We start from the raw sequence: 8,222 nt of genomic DNA, 5'->3' as shown, positions 1-8,222 counted from the left end.
TTAGAATTCCTCTGAGGTTGGTCAGATGCTCCTGGGGTAACTATTGCACGTTGGACCAATAAGTAAAGCCGACAGTCTCAAGATATCCACCCTGTGTTCCTAGACTTGGAATAGAACATATGAATCCCATTGACCCTGAGCTCTGGCAGCCAAAAGTACGGCCATATGAGAACCTGACCAGGATTTTACTTAGTGTGGCCAGGCTTGTCTTCAGTTCCATCTTATTCCTAAGAGTGGTGTTGAATTATATAACCTGGCCAGTGGAAACACTCTAATAATTAAACTATGTTAAAGAACACACATAATTCTAAATGCTGGTGGCATTATGTTGCAAATGTATTAATTTGAGCAAATAAAAGACAAGCATTATCCAGAAGAATGGACCCAGTGTCACTGTCACCTGTTTGCAGCTTGGGTCTAAATAAATCCCTGCAGTAGCTATGTGATAAACTGAACTTTTCAGTGTGAGAGGCTATACGGTAAACTACTGATACAGTCATGACCTGGAACTATATTCTGATTCTCTGTCCAGTGCCATTTGCCCAAGTTTCTTCATAATCAATGTTCTTCTCCTTCCTATAGAAGATGTTAGATAATATTCAAGATAAGCACAGACTTTCAAAGCATTTTTCTTATTCCCTTCTATAGGGAGAAATAGATTCTTAGCCTAATCACACCTGTAGTATATTTTTTCCATATAAAATACTCTTGAGCAATTAATCTTCCTGGTAACCTTCAGCAATAGCAGACTTTATCTTAAGGTAGCCAGTTATTTTCTCATAAATATATTTTATCCTTAGAATTCTATTATATTCAATACTGAATAAATATGGAGACATGGAGATAGAGATAACCCCATGAGAATCCTCCCTCTTGTGTTAGGACTAAATTCATCTCTCAAGATATCCAAGAAAGGGACATCTCATCTTCTTTCATGAATCAATTCTCAGATGTTATAAAAAATGGTTAAAATGGTGAATTTTATGCTATGTGAATTATGTGCTTAAAAATAAGAAAGAAAGAATCAATTGCCAAGAAAAGGTTCTAATTTTTGTCTATCCTATGGCTTACCTTCAGATAGTTTTTTGGAAACAGCGAACAGAGGATAAGAATTAGGAAATATTTCTTCTTCTAATTGACATCTCCTGAAGGGATAAACTGCTGGTGCACAGTTTCATGTAATAAGAAATAGAAGAATTGTTCTATGTAAGAAACAAAAGTAATTACAAATTAGATATATAGAGGCTTAGTGAATGGCCAAATCTGTAAAGTATAAGCGACAAATTTCATTTCCTGAAATATGTGTGTGAATGTAATGGCATCTCTGCCTGGAAAAAGTGGGAGTATGGGTGATGAAAAGTGGATTTTAGTGATGGTAATGCATATATCATGTGGGGATTGTTTGTTGAGTGGTGATTTGCTAGAATAGCCAGTACCAGCAGAAGTATAAAAGATTAAGACAAAGCAATATGATAAAGATAGGAGTGTTTGGAAGATAGAGAACTAGAAAGGAGGACAAATTTTAAAAAATATAAGTTTTGTTTACTATTTGGGATACATTTATATAAAAAGCTTTTTGTTGTTTATCAAATTAAAATTTAAGTGAGTGTCCTGTATTTTATCTGGCAATCCAAGTAGGCTTTGACAAAACATTCATTCAATGAATGTTTACTATGTCGTCAGTTTTATAGAGAAGAGAGGAGTATAGAGCATCTTCTGTGCCACACATGAGACAACAAAGAATAAAAGGATGGCCCAACATCAGAGGTTTGCAAAGAAGAGGAAGACCACTATGACTGGGATAGTCAAGGACAGGGAGCCTCATCAGCAAATATGACTTAAGCTGAATGTGGGTAGAATTTGATTAGCCAAAAGCTCATTCCAAGACTATGCAGATGAAGTGAACATCATGACTATGAAGTGTAAAGTCGGACTAAGGAGAGCAGGAAAATAAGAGCGGAACAAGATCACTTGTGGCGGACTCAGCCAATTCCCTCACCAGCTGCATAGCACAAGGTCTCTTAGAGCACAATGACTGTCCCCCATCAAGATTTCAATGTACATCATGACCATCACATCAACCCATTTTTTTCTGCTTTATGGAAACCACATGGAGAGACTGGAATACAAAGCACACCACAGAGTATCCAAGTATTTTGAGCCCTTAAGAGAGAAGTAGAATCTGATGCTTGGGGTGTTTTCAGTCAGAAAATAATTAGAATAATTAGATCTCTGGTTCCAATACATTTTCTGATTCTAGTCTGAAATTAAGGGCTGTGCTCCGGTGTCTGGAGTCAGTAGATCTGGGTCTTAGTCTCTGGAGCATCCTCGCAAGTGAGACAGTCTCTTCTGGGCTTCAGCCCCGCAGCTGTAATGTTACAATTTGGGATTATATGATCTCTCAGGGCTCTTCCAGTTTAGCATTCAGTGATTAATTGACTAAATCATTCATTCATTAAACATTTACAAAGAATCTTCCAAATGCAAGGCAATTTGCTAGGAGCTGTGATAGATAAAAAGAGAGTTATTTATTGATAGTTATTTATTCATCACTAGGCAAAACTATGAAGCAAGTAGTTTGCCCCTTTTCCCATCCCTACACTGAGAAACCCAAATGGGCACTCCCTAGGGGCTGGCCCCTGCCCAGTGAACTCAGGCTGCCAGAACTTCTGCTGCCGCCTCTCCTTTATCTTTATTTCACTCCTTCCCCTATATTTCCTCAAGGAAATTCTACCTGTCTGCATTTCCTTCCCTAGGGAGTCCTAGTCTCAGCCTTCCAGAGTGAGAATTAATTCATCTAACAAACTCAAAAGTGTCAAAGACTCAAACAAAGAAAGGAGGGCTACATCTAAGTAACCTGAAGGTAAAGGTGGACTTGGATCTTTTTTTTTCCTTTCCACATATGAGTAACTTTATTCAAAAATTGACTCAGATTGAACAAAGAACAAGAAGAAAGGAATAGTTATCAGGCACGTTGGTGCTATCACATATCATCTTATTTCATCTGCATAACCATCTTGTGATAACAGTTTATTATCCTCACAGATAAACCTGAGGCAAGAAGTAGGCAGCAAGCTTGGCACAGGTCAAAAGTTCCAGGGCCAGGAGTAATCCAGATTTGTCTTAATACTAAACCAAAGCTCTTCCCAGTAAACCAGCTAATCCATAGGCATGTTTCCAGGCTGCCAGTGTGTTTCAACTAGTTGTGTGGTGTATCAACTAATAATAGTTGAAGTAACAAAGAAGTGTTGTTGCTTTTAAATAAAGTAGATTCAATTTATTTATAATAATGTCAGTTTCAGTGACTTCATTCCAGCATGTTTTGTTGTTGTTGTTGTTGTTCAGAGTAGGAGACTTATAGACCAAGTTAAGGGGTTACGCATAAATCCTGCCACGGGAGTATTTGCTCACTTAATGCTATATATCATTTGTATTGTAGCTGAGAAAAAGAGTTGGAAAGTACTACATGGTGATCAGGTGTCTGGCAAGGGATTCTTTTGGGTAAGTCTGTTTCAGTCCTGTGCATATGTACTGCTGGTCCCATATCTTTAAAAAGGATATGTGTATGTGTGTGTGTGTGTGTGTGTGTGTGTGTGAGAGAGAGAGAGAGAGAGAGAGAGAGAGAGAGAGAGAGAGAGAGAGAGAAGTGGGGAGAGGAAGTGGTAGTGGGGTAAGGAGAGGTAGAGAACACAAAATGGAGAGAGGCAGAAAATCTCTTTAATACCCATCAGGAGTTCATTTGGACCACCGTGAATTTAAGACAACTGAGCTTTTAATGATTTGTAAAACAAAATTAGAAGCTTTTCTAATTTGTATTATTATATATGTAGCTGTCTTTTTAATATCTTTATGACCCAGGGTCATTGTGATTATCATATAGTATTTCACAAAATACAGAGATGCCCTTGAGGATAATAATGTGTTCAAGTATGTGTAGCTGTAGCCTAATGAGCTCCTGATCACTTTGCTTTTTGTGGTTTTGGGTATTTTAACTAACGAGTCTTATTTCCCTTGGCTGGCAGAAAGGAGCTTCTCAGAAAACCCTGTTTGGGTATGAGACACTTGCCAGGTTAAAAATTCATAATGGAGAGCATGGTTGAGCCAGGAAGGACAATTTAAAAAAATAAAACAACAAAATATACCAGCAAACCAAAGCAAATATATGGATGAAGGAATGGGTTCTGGGAATGTGAAGAGGAATATTCCAAGGCAAAGTCTAGGGACAATGAGCCGGGCCCAGTGTTGCTTCCTATAAGCAGTGATGTTCCTTAGTTGTCTCTGACACTATTTGCTATTCATAGGTTTTCCGACTCCTACCTTGCTATCTTATCACTATTGCTAGAGGCCAGATGCACGAAATTTGTGCAAGGGGCTCGGCCCTCACAGCCCCAGCTGCCTCGGCCCTTGCAGCCCCGGCTTCATCCAGAAAGTCGTCTGGATGGTCATTCTGCTGTTCGGTCTAATTAGCATATTAGCTCTTTATTATATAGGATTGTCTACGTGGAAACTCCTCTTGGCCCTTTTCATCATTGGCTGTAGCTATAGATTTGAAAAGTATGAAGATAATTTATAACATTTTTAAAAAGGAGCCCTGGCTGCTGTGGCTCAGTTGGTTGGAGCATTGTACTGTAATCCAAAAGGTAGAAGGTTCAATTCCTAGTCAGGGCACATACCCAAGTTATAGGTTCAATCCCTGGTTGAGACATGTTTCTCTCTCACATGGATTTTTTTGTTTGTTTGTGGTTTTTTTTTCAGTGTAAAATTTTTATATTTAGAATTAGGCAGCTGGACTCAGTTTAGATCATTCCAATTTTGTTGGCAACATCCAAAGCATCGTAGTCAGGAGCCAGTCAAACATATGCCTTCTTCTCGCCATCGGGCCTGATTAGGGTGTTGACCTTGGCCACATCAATGTCATAGAGCTTCTTCACAGCCTGTTTGATCTGGTGCTTGTTGGCCTTGACATCCACAATGAACACAAGTGTATTATTGTCTTCTATCTTCTTCATGGCTGACTTGGTAGTCAGGGGGAATTTGATGATGGCATAGTGGTCAAGCTTGTTTCTCCGGGGTGCGCTCTTCCGAGGATATTTAGGCTGCCTCCGGAGCCTTAGTGTCTTTGGCCGTCAGAAGGTGGGTGATGTGCAGATCTTCTTTTTTTGTGTGTGGCTGTGGACTCCTTTCAACACTGCTTTCTTTGCCTTCAAAGCCTTTGCTTTGGCTTCGGCTTTGGGAGGGGCAGGGGCTTCCTTCTTAGCTTTCGGCGCCATCTTCGTAAAAAGCTCACATGGATTTTTTTTTCTCTCTCTCTCATTCCCTTCCTCTCTCTAAAAAATTAATTTTAAAAAATTGTTATGAAGGAATAAACAAGCTCTGAGTGAGGGTCTACTGGTAACAGAATACATGTGTTTGGGTCTGCCTATGACATCTATTGTGGCTACCTGGATAACTTCTTGGTTTATTACTGGATCTCAGGACAGGAAAATGTCCAAGTGTCGATAGATAATTGCATGTGTTTCTTCAGAATTGGGCAGAATTGGGTCTGCTTATGACATCTATTGTGGCTCTAGACAGGAAAATGTCCAAGTGTCGATAGATAATTGCATGTGTTTCTTCAGACTTCCATAACAGAGTATCAAAAACTAGATGGATTAAACAATAGAAAGGTATTGTCTCACAGTTGTGGAGACCAAAAGTCTGAGATCAGAGTATTGGCAGGGTTGAATACTTCTTGGCAGAGAGGGAAAAATCTGTTCCATGCCTCTCCCATAGAGTCTAGTGGTTTGCTGGCAATCTTCGGTGTTCCTCAGCTTAGATCGTTGCCTTCATTCTCACATGGCATTCTCGATGTGTGTCTCTGTGTTCAAATGCCCCCTTTTAATAAGGAGACAGTCATATTGGATTAGGGTCTACCTAATGATCTCGTCTTAACTTGATTATATGCAAAGATCCTATTTCAAAATAGGTAATTTTATAGGTCCTAGGGGTTAAGACTTCAACATCTTTTGGTGTGTATGGTGGGGGACACAATTTAACCTATAATAATAATATTACTGTGTGTGTGTGTGTGTATTCTATAAAGGAAAAAAAAAGTTCTTTTTAGGCTCCTGTACAAATGTAACCTTTGTGTGGTGAGCCTTTTTTTGCTAAAGTCTCCAGAGATAATGGAATTCCCAGTGACAAAAAACAGACCCAACAATTTTGAGTAGAAGACATCCATTGAGTAGACCACACCACTCAGGGGCATGATGCTCTACTCTATTCAAGGGAGGACATTAGGGACTCCCTAACTAGGGTGTGATGGGGAAGGGGAAGAAGGCACTCAGGACCTCAAAAATCAGAACAAAGATCAGCAATTACACAACCAAGCAAGGTCTTCTCTGCTATCCGCATAACTTCACTGAGCAGGTAGAGGGACAGAAAGCACCTAAAGTGAAGTTAGAAAAGATAAAATTACTGGTTTGGGGTGACAAGAAGTAGGAGATCCAGATGAGACTAAATAAAGATAAAAGAGTAATTTTTTGTTGAGTTGTGGTTGTTATTAGGTCTCTGATTTATACTAGTAAATTCAATGGAATACTTTTCATTAATGTGAAGCATTTCTTTTCATACTCCTTCAACAAATAGTCACTGAGCACCAATCATGTGACAAGAATTTTGGTGACTGGGAATAAAATGGTGAGTAAACTACAATCTTTCCTTTGAGGTAACAGTCATGAGTGGCTGCTAAGGTTTTCAGGTCGAAGAAACCTGAGATCAAGTCTCATTTGCATAATCTGTCTGCACTTCAGTTTCCTTATGTGTAAAATGGAGACAATGATGATAGTAACTCAGTGTTATTGTTAAAATTAAGTTAACTATATATGGAAATTAGTTAACACAGTGCCTGGAAAACATTAAGTTCCATGAACACAACTGTCATAATAATAATAAACTAATATTATTATGACTCTATAGCACAGAGGAAGGAAGAATTAATTTTGATGAGAAAAGTATAAGAATTGATTCACCAAGGAGTTGATATTCAACCTGGTCCTTAAAGTCAGAGTTAGGATGAGAGATGTTGTGTGTGGTGGGGACATAATTTAACCTATAATAATAATATTACTCTTTGTGTGTGTTTGTGTCTGCGTGTATTCCGTGAAGGAAATAAAACAAAAAAAAGAAAAAGCTCTTTTTAGGCTCCTTGAAAGCAATGGAAATTTAATAACACTTAATAGTATTCTATCTTTTCTACTGTAGACACCGAAGTTGTCCAGAATTGCAATGCTTTAGCACTTTAATCACAACCTTATAACATTTTTTTTAAAAAAAGATTTTTATGGTTATTGCTGAGAGTTGTAAATTATAGATATTACTTGAAAAGGTAAAGATAGTACGGGAATATAACTGGAGATGTAAAAATAATGTTTCAAATAAATGCATGTGCCATTTGTAAGTCCAAGTGTTATATATTGCAGGACAATACTCTCTCCCATCTATTGTTTTACTTATCAGACAGAATTTGAGCTTCACAATAAGGTTAATGATCACAAAAAAAAAAAAAAAAAAGCAAGACAGAGCCACATGATTACTTTATTTATCAATAGAGGGCACGCACAAGAAGGCAATCTTTAAACCTCCTCCTTCAAAGCTGAAGGGTAACTTGGAGCCACCTAACAGGTGGCGACAACACAGGAGTTTGATGTCAGAAAACTGACCATGTGAAGCAAAGTTCAAAATACAGGCTCCAGTGTAAACATCCTTAAAGAGTGCTGCCACAAGTGACAAAAAAAAAAAAAAAAGAAATGAAAAGAAAAGAAAAAAAAGGAAAAGAAAGAGAAAAAGAAAAAGAAAAAAAAGAAAAAGAAAAAAGAAAATCAAAGGGAGAAAACTTGGAGAGATCTCAAACTTCAATAAAACCCTTAAAAAAGATTCTATAAATGAGGAAAAGTTGTAGAAACAGAGCGAATAGAGAAAAAGTAAGTATGGTAGAAAAATTAATTAGAAAAGATACAAATAATCTACAAATTGAAACATTATGTATGATTCAAAGTACTTTAATAAGAAAAATTTAAAAAGAATTTTTCATATTTCAAACAAATAATTTGGTTACAAAGAGAGGTGTGGAAAATGAGACAGGATAATTAAGCAAAAAATAAAATTTTGCAATATTTACATATAATATAATATTGTATTTATATTATACTATCTTCCATATATGTATTAAAAGAATGTGACTA

The 8,222-nt window shown here is 37.5% G+C and overlaps 1 pseudogene across 1 annotated transcript; it reads right to left on the bottom strand.

Annotated features, from left to right (window-relative positions):
• Nucleotides 1-4,738: 4,738 nt before the first annotated feature.
• LOC307098882 (large ribosomal subunit protein uL23-like) lies at nt 4,739-5,275 on the bottom strand (annotated as a pseudogene). The gene has a single exon. The product of its transcript is annotated as a large ribosomal subunit protein uL23-like (transcript).
• Between the last annotated feature and the right edge of the window lie 2,947 nt (nt 5,276-8,222).

This window comes from Cnephaeus nilssonii, assembly GCF_951640355.1.
Source record: "Cnephaeus nilssonii genome assembly, chromosome: 4".
Classification (NCBI taxonomy): Eukaryota; Metazoa; Chordata; class Mammalia; order Chiroptera; family Vespertilionidae; genus Cnephaeus; species Cnephaeus nilssonii.
The sequence above is the reverse complement of the archived record's forward strand: the minus strand, read 5'-3'. Positions and strand labels throughout refer to the sequence as shown.